The following is a 14,535-nucleotide window of genomic DNA, read 5'->3' on the forward strand; positions in this document are numbered from 1 at the left end:
CAATAAAAGGCACATATTTAATGTGTACAATTTGATGAGTTTGATATTTGTATATGCCCATGAAACCATCACCACAGTCAAGATAATGAACATGTCCATCACTCCTCTGAAACTTTCCTCCTGCCTCTTTGCAATTTCACCATCTTGTTTGCCTGCTGCCCCCGTCCCTAGGCATCCACTGATCTGCTGTTATTATACATTAGTTTGCATTTCCTAAAATTTTATATAAATGGAATCATACTATAGGTATGACTTTTGTCTGATTTTTTTTATGCAGCATAATTATTTTCAGATTCATCCATCTTTTTGCATGTTTTAGTAGTGACTTTTTGTGGTTGGGTGATATTTCTTTTTGTGGATATAAAGGGAGGGCTGTTGATCTTCAGGGATTATTTATTTTCATTTTAAAAGTTTCTCCTGAAGTAGTATTTTGTTTTTGAAAATGTGCTTTGAAAGAAATTTGTTTAGAATTCATTTGGCCCTAAAATCCACGTAATTAATGATTTAATGAGTTAAATAGTGATTTAGCTATATAAATATAGTTTGCTACCATGTTTGCTATGTGCCAGGCTTGATGGTGCTTGTAGGGCACAGAAGAGGTTCCTGTCCTAGCCAGTGGTTGATGTGTTCAGGAGGGCCTATCAGTAGTGCACTAGTGCACCATATCCTACATGTGATAGAGCTGCTGTGTTCTTAAACACAAAGACAGCTGTTATGCTGTCTTTGCAAAAATGTTGAGGTCTTGCTTTCCACAGGCTTGTGGCCTGATGCACGTTTCCAGTTTTGCACAATGTCACGGCAGATATGCCTTCCACGCCCTTGGTTTTTCACAGCCAGGCATGGGGCTAGAATCTCAGAGCTGCGGTTGCTGTGGTTCTCTGATTCCTGCTCAGAGGATTGCGTGATGGGGGCTGGAGTGCAGGCAGGAAGTTAGCCTCGTGGATTCCCTCAACCTCACAAAGCCAGGCGCACAGGGAGGGGTTGGGGGTAGGGGGTTGCCATGGGAATTTCTTCCCCAGCCAGAGAGCCAGAGTGGAGTGTGTTGCTGGGGAGTTGGAAATGTACCGTCTTTTCCATGTCCATTGTTCAGTCACATTCTCCTGAAAGAAGTCTTCTTACTGTGTGTAAGAAAAATCAGTAAGCCTCTGATAAATAGTCAAAGACTGTCAGAAAAGGGACCTTGGAAATATCTGGTCCAGCCTGCTCATTTTATAGGTGAGGAAGCTGAGGCTCAGCAAGCAGGAGTGACTCAGGAATAAGCACTCATAGCACAGCTGGGACTTGGGAAACCCAGGCACTGCTTTAGACCTTCATTTTCACAATCCGCGAAGGGGGGAGTTTGAAGAAGGCTTGGCAAAATTTGATAGACCTGGGAAAGAGATTGTTAATCTCTCATTCTGTGCTCAAGGATGCTGTGCCATTTAAAAAACAAAAACAAAAAACAGAAAAGAAAGACAAAATAATTCTCCCAGATGATGTTTCTAGAATGTTCTGACATCTTACAGTGTCCTGACCTTGCACAAGCTTGTTCCAGTAATAACGTTAAAATTCAGGAGTGGATGTTCGGCAACATCATTGGGCAGGATTTTCTGGTTCGTGAATGAAAGGTTATGGGTGACACTGTATGTCAGTGTGGCGCTTACCGGTTTATGAGGGGCCTACATGTGCAATCTCTACAGGAACCACTTCCCACATGGCCCCTTTATACCAATGAGGAAATTGGCCCCCGGAGATGAGGCACTTGGCCTGAGGTGGCCCAGGTGGTAAGGAGAGGAGCCAGCTTTCCAATGCAAGTCCCATTTCCAGTCTCCTGTTGTTTCCACCGTGTCCCCCTGCAAGGCGGCTGGGGCACGCAGAACAACAGCTTGACACAGTGGGAAGAAGCTGGGCTTTAATGTTTAGAGTTCAGAGTTCAGCTCTGCTCCCCTGCCTGCTGGGTGACCTTGTGGAATACTCCTAACCTCTCTGAGCTTCATTGTCATCTTTTGGAAGATGAGGCCCTGTCCTACAGGATTAAAGTATTTAAATATAGAGTGCTTACCATAAAACTTGATTCTAGGAAGCAACTGGTCAGTGTTAACTCCTTAATGAGGCTGAAGTAGACATGGTAAAACTAGTTGTGGAAAGAGAGCCTATAAAGCAAAACTGAGGACACATTTACATATACCAAGGGGTGCCCAGCCCTGTTCTTCCTGCACATAGAATCTTAAATGTTTCCTAGATTGAGCCATTAATCTTTGATTTTTTGCAAAGGAAGTTAAGACAGAGATACTCACCAAGTGCCTTGCACATAGTAGGCCTGTAGTAAACACAGACTGGATGATCAACTGCTCTTTGGAGGAGCAGAGAGTATGCCTACACATCATTTGAATAAAATGTGACAGCCTGCCAGAGACCAGACTTTGAAGGTTATAGGCCCAGGGCACGTGGCCAGAGCAGCTGTCAGTGGAAGTGCGGCCTAGAGCGGGTAGTGTGGAGGCTGGAGGGGGCTGTTCCATGGCACCAGGGTTGAGTGGGAGTCAGTGCAGACTTAGGAGAGGGAATGTGTGTTCGGGGATGGGGAGCGGGGAGGGACTTCTCTCAGACACTTATATGAAATCTCAGGTCATACAGAGACATTGTCTCTGTGTTTTATATTTTCCTTTGAGGACATCTCCATTTAAGTAGCTGATGCTCTGAGCGGGGAGAGAAGAATGAGCCTTTTCCTTCTGTTAGAGCCTGTAGCTGCCTCTTCAGGTTCAGACTTTAAGGTGTATGGGGACAAAGTTGGGTCAGTGTTTGTAGAAAAAAGGCTCTTTCTCCATTTCTCCCTCCTGCTTAATCCAAGGAGCAGAGAACACCAGGGAAACTCGGAAGTAGCGGGGGTGATTTGGGAGCTAGATGGGGCCTGACATATGAAGCTGCTACCTGGTTACAGCCAGGCAGAGTTGGAAGGGTGTCCTTTGGCGGGGTGAGAAGAGAGCAGCCTCCAAAGATTCCCCTGCACCCCGCCAGGCCCTGCCAGGGGCCCCTCCCACAGTTCTTTGCTCCTTCCACGGAGCCTGTTTGAGAATTCAGTGATTCACTTCCCGTCGTCAACTCTTGTTTAACGTTCCCCTCCATTGTTACCAAACAATCCAGGCCCCAGTGATGTGTGGTGTTCTGAGAGTGGAGGAGGGAAGAGAGAGAGAGAGCCAGAACTGTTTACAGAGCCCCGGGAGATGGGCCCAGGCTTGACAGCCGGGCCGACTTGAAAGACAGGCTGCAGTGGAGTGTGGCCCCAACAGCTGGGTGTGTGCAGGGTGGGAAATGCCAGGCACAGCCGCTTCTCCACAGAAACCACTCTGTTCTTTCTGCTCTTGATGGAAGCTCCTGCCCTTTATTGTGGTGTTAGCTTCTTTGTTCAGTTACACCGACAGCTGAGTTTTCTATTTGGGGCCATAGTTTTGGGGTCATGATTCCTGGAGTAGAAAAAAAACAACATAGGAGCTCACTCAGAAGGATCCCTGGGTAAATGCCATCCTTTCCTGGGCCCTAGTTTCCTCACGTGTTCAGGGGGAAAACAAGGTGGTGGTGAAATGCCCCCCACCAACTCCAAAGTCCTGTGGTTCTGAGGCTGGAATATTCTGCAAAAGGACATTTGCACACCACCCTCCCACTGCCCCCGCCCCGGTGCCGTGTCCAGGTCCAGTTCTACCAGCCACAGATGTGAGCATGTCTGGAACCTGTCTACCTGTCTCATTCATTCCATGACCTCTGATTTTTGAGGTCAGTAATTCTGCAGCCTCCCTCACCTTTCTGATTTAAAGCAACCTCCTCTCTCAGGAAGTTGTTTGAAATCAATTTAATTCCTTTATATCCCACATGACAGCTACGACTGCCACTGTTTAGTTGATGTTGGCGTCGGGTTTGGGGCTTACTTGGCTTTTGTGTTTGCTTCTAACCTGCAGAAAGAGTCAAAGTTCTGAAGTTTTCTCTCTCATCCTTTCTGTTTGTTGCTCCATGTACAGTAGGGAAGAGGAATTTTTGTTGGTAGTCCACATTTTGATTACTTATTTGCTCTGCTGCTGTATTATGATTCAGGTTTTCTCCAGGGCCCTAGGTGCCTAAAAGCATTGAAGGAATGAGAAGTGTAGACACAGAACACCTTTAAGCCACTTCCCCCTGCAAATTAGTGTATTTCACAGGTATTTGGAATGCTAGAAGGTACTAGAAGGTGAGAAGACACTAGAGATCCGTTGAACCCATCATTTTTTAAATGAGATAATCCATACCTAAAGACTCCTCCATGAGTCGGTAGCACAGCCAGAGGGAGGACCACACACACCCCTGTCATCTGATGAGCGGCCAGGGCTCCAGTCCATCCCCAGTGTGGGCCATATATCTGTCTGCTTTCTCCTCTATTAAATACAACACTTGATAAAAATCTCCAGTTAACAAATATTTGTTGAACAAGTTTATTGCAAATCGCTGTATTTAATGTCTGCCTACAACCTTAGCCACAGATGACTCTCTCTCCCTGGTATGGCAAGTGGGCAGAGCTTCCTCATTCAAAAACTTTTTAGCTTCCTGCACTTCCCCGCTGGTTGCTTTCGCCTAACTGGCACCTGTGGCTGTCATTCCCCTGCTGTTTTTAATTGCACCTCTCAAGACCAGCTGATTGCTTAAAGAACATTTCTGGTATTGGGCCCATGGCAGTAATGTGCGTCTGTGGATCCCTTTGCTATGAGGCTTGACTTCTTGATCGGGTTCACAAGGCTGGTGGGCAGCCTGAGATCTTTGCTTATTTCCTACGTCTTCTGAAAGGTACTATGAAGCTTACCAGTTGCTGATGCACACTATCAGCTAATAATTCCATTACCATTACTATTTTCTGAGCAAATGTGACCTGCAAGCCCCTTGCTCCATCCAGGATGCAGGCAAAGTTAAGCTAGGTTTCCTTTCCCTCAAGGAGCTCCTGGCACAGTTGGGAAGGGAAGTCAGAAACACACAGAAGTCACTTCATCATACCAGGCCTTTGGTGCTAAATGATGATGAATTTGAAGAGTGCGGGACAGTGGGGATGGTGGACTGTAAGAGTTCGAGGAGGGGAGGATGGAGAGAGGTCATTCTTAGCAGAAAGCCACAGAGTGGGGTTACTGTTTGAGCTGGAAGATAATTGGACCTCCAAGGGCTCTGTCCCCACCTGCACCTCAGTGCACTATGCTGGTGGCCAAGAGTGCAGGAGCCTCACATTCAGATACTGTGGCTGCAACATTTTACCTCCACTACTTGGGCCTGTTCAGCATTTTGAGTTTCTATGCCTGTAAATTAGGCCTGTCTAGGAAGTGGGGGTGAGGTGGTGGGTGGGCAGGTGCTCTGAATCTCAGCTGGGACTGGGTGGGCTGATACCGGGGAGAGTTTTAAGTATCTAGGACCCAGCGGGAGGACGCCTCACCTGGAAGCCTTTGCTTGTTCCTGATTGTAGCTGTTTTACGGATGCAGCTTTCAGACAAGGGCCACTTAGTTGATGAGGCCGGCTTAATCGAGGAGGGCTATTGCCACCCTGACATTGTAAGTGTGGGCCTGGCTTCTCTGAAGTCCTCCTTTCTTGCTTGTGTGGAATTCCTGTTTTCCTGCCCATAGGGGTTCTTTGCTGTCTTAGGTGAATTGCCCCAATGAACCAGAACCTTTTTTTTTTAGGTACAATAGGAGGTCTGTACCCTTAGACAGAAAGGAATGCTAATTGGCAACTTAACTGTCCTCAGGGTACAGATGCCAGAATATACAGGGCACCCATTCTTTGTTACCATTTGGGATGGAAACTGCTTATATAAGCTTGTAAAGCTTTGGTTCAGAAAGCAAGAGAATGTGTACGGAAAGTTAGCAATTGCTGTCATGCAAATGCTGCATTTTTTGCATGTAAAGGTACCTCTTTACCTCCATGGTCCTTAAACTAACTTTTTCAAGAAACATGGTCATTTCCCGCCCTTCCTTTACTTCCAGCTCCCCATTCATACCCAACAGTGGCTAACTGAAAGGTTTGCAAGTCCTCAAGGCTTTGGGGCTTCTTTTAAAAAGAAGGGACTGAGTTGTAAATGTCATAAGACTGAGATGGTTGTAAATGTCCCAACCATACTGTGTGACATTTGCTAGGAATTGTTGTAAAATCACTGGAGTGAGCGCTTGTCCTGAGGCACTGCCTCTCCACGTGAATGTCACTGAGTCGCCCTGAGTCGCCCGGTTGACCCGTTGCATGTTATGCAGCACTTGTGACATTGTTTTATCTCTCTAGCCGGTGACTCATAATTAAGGAAGTCAAAACTGTGCAATTAACACAAAACCTCCTCATTTGCCCTCTTCACCTCTCTCCAACCCCCGCCCCCAGTCAGGAATGCTCGCCTGACATTTTCTCTAAGTCTTTGGAAACTTTAAGATTTGTTTTGATAGAACAAGGCCACCAGTTATCATCGCCTGGTTCCACTTGTTTTACCCCAAAAGTCTGTGAGAATCTTTTCCAGGAAAAAAAAGAAAGAAAGAAAGAAAGTAAATCCCACCCCCAAGCGTGCAGTCTGCCCACGGGAAGTGATTCATGGTGCTCCGATTCGGGCAGACCTGACTGCAGGAGGCAGGAGGCTGGGAACCAGGTCTGGGAAAAGAGGGCAGAGAGAGGATACCCAGACCTAATGGCTTCTGCTCTGTGGAAGAAAGTGAAAAACAGAATGACTAAGAGTCCTGTAATAAGAATTGTTTGTTTTGTGAAGTTGAACTAATGGTGAGGTTTGCCGGCAGATAAGACTTGAGAAATTGCAGTTGTCAGGGGAGGGGACTTTTCCATGTCCTGCTTTTTTTTTTTTTTTTTAAGAGAGCAAAGCTATTTCTCAGTATTTCTTTTTTTTTTTTTTTTTTTTTTTTTTGAGATGGAGTCTCGCTCTGTCGCCCAGGCTAGAGTGCAGTGGCACAATCTCGGCTCACTGCAACCTCCACCTCCCAGGTTCAAGTGATTCTCTTGCCTCAGCCTCCCCAGTAGCTGGGATTACAGGTGCCCGCCACCATGCCTGGCTAATTTTTTTGTATTTTTAGTAGAGACGGGGTTTCACCATGTTGGCCAGGTTGGTCTTGGAACTCCTGACCTCAGGTGATCTGCCCACCTTGGCTACCCAAAGTGCTGGGATTACAGACGTGAGCCACCACGCCAGGCCTTATATCTCAGTCTTAAGACATTCATATATTAGTGGAAGGCCCAGTTCTGTGTTTCAATTCTACCTTGCCACCTCTAATCCTGTTTTCTTTTCTTTGCGGAAGAGGGTCTAAGATGAGACCATTATCTCACAGTCTCCAATAGCTCTTTCTCCCCATTTTCCCATTTATTTATTTATTTATTTATTTATTATTATTTTTTTTGAGACGGAGTCTCTCTCTGTTGCCCAGGCTGGAGTGCAGTGGCGCAATCTCGGCTCACTGCAACCTCCACCTCCTGGGTTCAAGCGATTCTCCTGCCTCAGCCTCCTGAGTAGCTGGGACTACAGGCTTCCACCACCATGCCCGGCTAATTTTTGTATTTTTAGTAGAGACAGGGTTTCACTATGTTGGCCAGGCTGGTCTCGAACTCCTGACCTTGTAATCCACCCACCTCAGCCTCGCAAAGTGCTGGGATTACAAGCATGAGCCATTGCACCCAGGCTATTTTCCCTTTTTACCTTTCCCTCCAAAGTTAGAGTTTTTGAAAAATATTTGATTTTTTAAAATTGACAAATAATTGTCCATATTCATGGGATACATAGTGATGTTTTAATACATATTAATGTCATTATGGTGATCACATCAGGTTAATTAGCATCTCCATCCTGTCAAGCATTTATCATTTCTTTGGGTTGGAAGCATTCAATATCCTCCTTCTATTTGAAACTATGTAATATATGAATGTTACTATATAAGCATTCAATATTCTCCTATTTGAAACTATGTAATATATGATTATACATAGTAACAATCATATATTACATAATAATTGTAAACTATGTAATAATATTGTAATATATGATTGCTAGATATTTGAAGCTATATAATATATTATTGTTAAGTATAATCATCCTACAGTGGTATAGGACACTAGAACTGATTTTTCCTCTTTAGCTGTAATTTTGAGACCTTTAACAAATTTCTCCCCATCCCTCTATTCCCTCTACACTTTTCAGCCTCTAGTATCTTCTATTCTCTTTTTACAAAGTTAGAGTTTTGGGGCTGATAAATGTTTTTACCTAAATACTCATTTTTGTTTCCACCAAATGGAGCATCATGTTGTCATAGAATGAAGGAATCCTTTCTGTCCTATGGGTTATTTTCTTCTCCCTCAAACTGACAATGCAAATTAATTTGATTCCCCAAAGTAGTTTGGAAACGGAGAGACTCTAAGTGTTGGCTGCATGAACAGGCCCGCTGCCGAGCGAGAGGCCCAGATCACCCAGAATGAGAAGATGGGTCTAAACACACCTGGCTTTGTGACTGACTCCATTTCAAGCTTCCTGTATTGTTGGAGGTCAGCTTTGGGGGTGAGGGATTTTAATGAAAGCTGAGGTGAAGTCCGCTGTTGCCTTAAGCCCATCAGAACGTTGCCAAGGGCTGTGAGCATGCTGAATGGAACCATGAGTGATCTCTTAAAAAAACATAAACCATTGTCAGGCCTAATTTTCAGCAGAGTGAAATGGCCACCCAGAAGATTCTGTGAAGCCTGGCAACTTTTCCCTTTTCTTCCAGTAGTCACAGACCAATCCAGATCTTTGTAGCATCTTTTATTTGTGACTTGAAAGTTCTATGATCCTGCTGACACTCAAGAAAAAGCAATCCCCATCAACTTGGTGCTTGGAGAAAAAAGTTTGTGAAGACCAAAGCTATTAAATAGAAAAGCCCTAAACACTCTCCTCCTCCTCCTCCTTCAATATTTAACCGTCGTCTTTGCATGGGGGAAGGGAGGGGCTCTCACCACAGCCAAAAGAGAATCTCTGCTGATTTAAACCCAGTGTGCTTTGTAGTCATAGAGAACTGAGTTTGGAGTGTAACATCTAGGTTCAAGCCCAGGCACTGTTCCTTGCTGGGTGACTTTGGGCAAGTCACTCAGCATCAAAAATTTTTCATCTGTAAAATGGGAGTGATGAGATACTCAGCCTGCAGGATCCCTTTATCCAATGAGTTACTGAGTGAGAAGTGCTGGGTAAACGCTTGCTCTGAGGTGTAAATTGCTTCTGTTTGGCCAGGCACAGTGGCTCACGCCTGTAATCCAAGCACTTTGGGAGGCTGGGGCAGGTGGATCACCTGAGGTCAGGCGTTTGAGACCAGCCTGGCCAATATGGTGAAACCCCGTCTCTACTAAAAATGCAAAAATTAGCCAGGCGTGGTGGTGCATGGCTGTAATCCCAGCTACGCAGGAGGCTGAGGCAGGAGAATCACCTGAACTGGAGGTTGCAGTGAGCCAAGATCACGCCACTGTACTCCAGCCTGGGCAACAAGAGCAAAACTCTGTCTTGGGGGGCGGGCAGGGGGAATTCCTTCTGTTTTCCCGCATCTTGCTCATCTCAGAGCATTTCCTTAGCCCAGGGGGATCTCAAGGGGAGGGAAGAGAGCAGATTTGCCCCCCAGGGGACATTTGGCAATGTTTAGAGGTATTTTTTTTCAGTTGTCACAGCTGCAGGTGGGTGTGCTACCGGCATCCAGTGTGAGGGAGCCAGACATGCTGTTAAGCATTCTATATATGTCTCTACACAGGACAGCCCCCCAGCCCCAACAAAGATTAGCCCAAAACATCAGTAGTGCCAACGTTGAGAAACTCTGGGCCTCGCCAAATCCATAGCCCGATGTTGAAAAGTTCTCGGTGTCTGCGTGCTTTACAGATAATTATCATCAGGCTGAACTTTCTCCAGTAACCAACCTTCTTCTTTTCCAGAAAGTACACATTCTGTGCCCACCCATGGCCCTTGGGAGGTGGGATGGCCCAAGGTCTAGGCGATCTTTGTGTGTTTCCAGTGGAGTCCAGCCCTCCCAAGGATAAGGCAAGGTGTTCCCTGGCTTTCTCCTCCAAGGATCTGCCCAGGAGCCTTCTGCAACCTCTGTGGCTCCTGCCCAGGTTGTCCCATCTGCCTGGGGCACTTGTCATGGACCTGAGCCGGCTGCTCTGGAGAACTAGCAGAGGGAAAGAGAGGACTAAATATAATGGGGGAGAAGTGAAGAAGAGGCCAGCCGCTGGGCTGGAGGATGGCATAGGGGGCTGCAGCCTGGCATTTTATTTGGTTTCCCCCTAGACTGGCAGCATTCATGCCCAAAGCACTAGATATTGTCCATTTATAAGTTCAGATGAAAATTGAGTTGTTCTTGGTGGAAATGTTTTAGTGACTGGTATCAAGGGTTATGAAATCCTGTTTTCAGCTCTTCATGTCCAATCTAAACTGGAACATTCAAAAACATGCTTAGCACACTTACAGAACTTGTTGAGAACACTCAGGAAACTCAGCTACAGGCAGAGCACATGGTCACTGTGGTAGAACTTGCAGTGAGACCTCAATTATCTAGAACCTGACCAACCACATACTTGACCTCGCTAGATTTCTTTGTGGCACCAAATGAAAAGAACAGGCTAATGTTGGAAATGGAGTTTAAATAAATAACAACAGTTTTAAAAATCTTTGAAAATGCCAGGGTATAGTATATTCAGTGTACATCCCGAGTTCTGTTTGTAACTCTTCGATTCCAAGCTTCAGAAAATTACAATTATAGGCTAATTTTTTATACTACTACTAATCGTAATATAATCAAATTATATGTCTTTCAACCAGAGTCAACAACTGCTCAGTCCCTTTTTTTAAAAAAAAATTAAAAACACTTGTCATCTTAAAGACCTTCAGACAACGTAAGATTCAATACAACAAAGAAAAAATTGTCTTGCTGTTCTTAACCTACCAAAGCAGGAAAGTAGACACACATGTCTTTTGCAAACATCATTGGAAGAAGGTTGGCAATACCAGCTTGGTTGCAAGGAAAGAGGCAATCGTGAGGCCTCCTTCTCACACTGCAGTAATTTGCTGAGTGACCTTGAACAGGGATCTTAATGCATCAGAGTCTGTTTCCTCAGCCCCAAAATGAAGGGATTGGACCAGATGCCCTCAAGGTTCCTCAAGGGTCAGCTGTCACAGTTCTCCAAAGTGAGTTTTCAGGCAGACATAGAGTTAGCCAGTGTCGCCTCACCAGGACATTTTGTTTTCTGAACATTGGGCCTCTGTGGTTTGTCACATACACCCAGGGGACTGGGCTCATAACTCCCTGAAGAACTTCTGCCCAGAACAAAGGATGCTTTGGATTTGACTGTGTGTACCAAAGGGAATAAGTGAACCCCCAAATCAAACATCCCTCTTGGCAGACAGTGTTTTCAGGGCTTTCTTATTTGTTCCTTTATTAAGCAGTTGTCCTGGGGCAGTCCATTGCATGGAAGAAATAAAGGCATGTTGTAATACTTGCGTATTAAAGAGCAGCAGAAAGAGAGCTCTCAGGGTGAGCTTATAGTTCAAAGGCCAAATGGAACCGATGCAAGGAGACTTTCAAGCCACGAGCAGAATTTTTTTCTAACTTCCCAGAAGGTCCGATGGAATGAGCGCTTCACCCAAACTTGAAGTCACTCAAGTCTTGCTTTTATTTTGAACCAGAAAAAAAGAAAAGGAAAACCCACGTAGAATGCAAAATTTAAGTAAAGATTTTTGGGCCAGTTGCGGTGGCTCACGCCTGTAATCCCAGCACTTTGGGAGGCTGAGTTGGGTTGATCACAGGTCAGGAGTTCAAGACCAGCCTGGCCAACATGGTGAAACCCCATCTCTACTAAAAATACAAAAATTTAGCCGGGTGTGGTGGTGCGCACCTATAATCCCAGCTACTCAGGAGGCTGAGGCAGGAGAATCGCTTGAACCCAGGGGGTAGAGGTTGCAGTGAGCCAAGATCGTGCCATTGCACTCCAGCTTGGGTGACAAGAGCAAAACTCCATCTCAAAAAAAAAAAAAAAAATGTAATTGCAGGTGAGTGAACACGGGGATAGTAGGGTAGCTTGATTGCTGTTCAAAGGGAAAGAGATGGGGAGGATATGAAACTCTGAGGGCAGATGGGCATATATCTGCTGCAGCATGTGTGTTCTGGGAACATGTGTGTATGTACCAGTGTGGGTTCAGGGCATTCATTGGCAATCCCAAGATCTAAAACAGCTCCTTTTTGTCCATTAAACATAGCAGATGGAAAATGTAAAGATACAGAATAAATTGAGGTGAAATGTATGCCGTAGGTTTGGTTTTTGAGTTATTAATGTGCTACTTGGGGCTACTTTAAAAAATGAATATTAGATGAGTATTTGGGGGTAAGTTCACATTTTATGCAAATTGACTCCAAGGCCTCTAGGTAGGTTGTCCTTCTGAAATGGTTAAGTCTTATCGAGCTTCAAGATCTGGGCATAGGGGTATGTCCCATTTAGAATTAGGGAAAAGAATCTTGAGTCATGCAGCCTAGCTTCACTTTATATTAACTCTGGGAAAAGTTAGGAAAGTTGGGTAACCTCTCAGGTGCTCTGTTTCTCAATCCATGTATGGAGATAATGATACTTGCAAGTTAATTGGGAAAACTGGTGGTGGAGTCAGTGCATCAGTCAGCTAGTGTTGCGTAACAAAGCACTCTAAAAACCCAGCAGGTTAAATCCATTGTTTATGCTCACTCATGCTTCTGTGGCTTACCTGGGCTTGGTTCCTTGCTACAGATTTGGTTTAGGTCTGCTCCACATGGTTTCATTTCTGGGCCCAGCCTATGGGGCAGTAGCTGCCTGGGGGTGGGCGGGTGGGAGAGGGAAGTCCCATGATGATGGCAGAGGTACGAGAGGACAGGCAGAGACATACAATGGCAGTCTGTCCCTTATGCTCACATTCCACTGGCCAATGCAAGTCAATAGTCTACCCCAAAGTCACGGGACAAGAAAATACATGCCACTCATGGTAGGAGGAGTGGCAGAGCCACAGAGCAAAAAGTGTGGCTGCAGAGAGGGGTGACTAATTCACTCTGTCACAGTCATCAAGTGGCCAACACAGTACCTGGCACATAGCAGCAGTCACTTCCACCTCTGTTGTTACTATTACTACTCAATGGGCAAGTTGAAAAAGAAAGTTTGTCTGAAAGTGACTAGAAAGTTCTGTATTAAGAGCATGTGTGTGTATTAAATAAAATAGGTTTCAACTGAAGTGTGATAATGTTAACAAATTTACTCTTTGTTCACTTCTATGGCCCAGTTAACTGGCACAGTGCTTGGGATATGGTAGGTGTTCAATAACTATGCGGTGATTGATGAATGGTCACTTTTAATAATGGTGGTGCAGCATGGGATGACAGAAAAAGCGCTGTTCATCCAACCTGCCCCTATCTCCCATGTATCAGCCCTGGTCTGGGTTTGAATCCTGGCTCTGCCGTTTACAAGTTATATGACCTTGGGCAAGCCTCCTGAGTTCTCTGAGCTGGGCGAGGGTCCTGGGGGTGTTGCCGTTTCTGCGTGCTCACATAGCAGTCGTGTGCCTGGCACGTAGTTCATGCTGAATGGATCTTGGCATGTTTCTGGAACTTATGTGCTGTGCTCCTCACCTTCTCCCCAGCCTCTGTGTTGTCCCACAGATGGCTGTGAATGGCTGATCGGTGGAAGTGCGGACGTGAGTAGCACTTGGCATGAGGTGGGCCCCAGCCCCACCCTCTCTCCTTGGGGTACACTCTGGCAGGCTTCACCTTCACCATCGGCTTTGGGCTCTGCCATGGCCACATCCTTGGCTGTGGCTCTCACCACCATTTTGGGACACTTTACGGGTCCCACTTGAAGCCAATGGGAGGAAACCTAATTTCCTGCCACAGGAAATTGTTCTGCTAGGGAAGAATATATTTAAGGATTAAAACCTTCTGTCAGAGGAACTTGAGGGAGTTGCTAGAGAAAGACCTTTGGGGGTCTCTCATCAGGAAGCCAGTGGGTGTGGGAGAGATCTCAGTCATAAATGGGGAGGAGGCCCAACGGCAGGTTCCTGAGACTGTACTCCTAATGCTAGCAGCTGGTCTTGGGCTGGGAGGAAGGGCTGGGCCAGGGAGAAGAGTGGATCATAAATAGACCATTTTCTGCAACCAAGCATATTTATGGTAACATCAGCTCAGAATTAAGATTTATTTATTGGATTTACTTAATGGGCCCAGTGCCCTATAAGGCTTGGGAGAGTGTGTTCTGGACACAGCTATATTAAATCCAGCAGCTGAAACTCCCAATTCACTCTTATTACTTTGGTAAGTATTGCTACATATTTTGAGTGGGGCAGAGGGAGAAAGAAAGAACAATGCCAGGGCTCTGGGCAGCCCAGACTCCGAACCAAGAGGTGTTGTTGCTGATGCGTAAGAAGTGAATGAGATGTCTTCCCTGTGGTGAGTTTGGGAATTGCATGGCACAGAGAAGCAGGGGCATGGTCCAGATGACTTTTAGAAAATACTGCCAAGCCAGACTGGCGGTCGTGTGCTCACAAGCTGGAGAGTGAGAGGTGC

General features: G+C 45.7%; 1 protein-coding gene and 1 long non-coding RNA gene across 7 annotated transcripts in view; one reads left to right on the forward strand and one right to left on the reverse strand.

Moving 5' to 3' along the window:
* SMAD3 (SMAD family member 3) overlaps nucleotides 1–14,535 on the forward strand; it is a 129,615-nt gene that overhangs the window by 78,470 nt on the left and 36,610 nt on the right. The window lies entirely within an intron of this gene.
* Nucleotides 3,339–11,977, reverse strand: LOC115930846 (uncharacterized). Its single transcript, XR_004067445.3, has 3 exons — nucleotides 8,452–11,977; nucleotides 3,924–4,085; nucleotides 3,339–3,440 (listed from the first exon to the last, which is right to left on the reverse strand). It is a non-coding gene; the product is annotated as an uncharacterized lncRNA (long non-coding RNA).

This window comes from Gorilla gorilla, chromosome 16 (genome assembly GCF_029281585.2).
Source record: "Gorilla gorilla gorilla isolate KB3781 chromosome 16, NHGRI_mGorGor1-v2.1_pri, whole genome shotgun sequence".
NCBI classification, from domain to species: domain Eukaryota; kingdom Metazoa; phylum Chordata; class Mammalia; order Primates; family Hominidae; genus Gorilla; species Gorilla gorilla.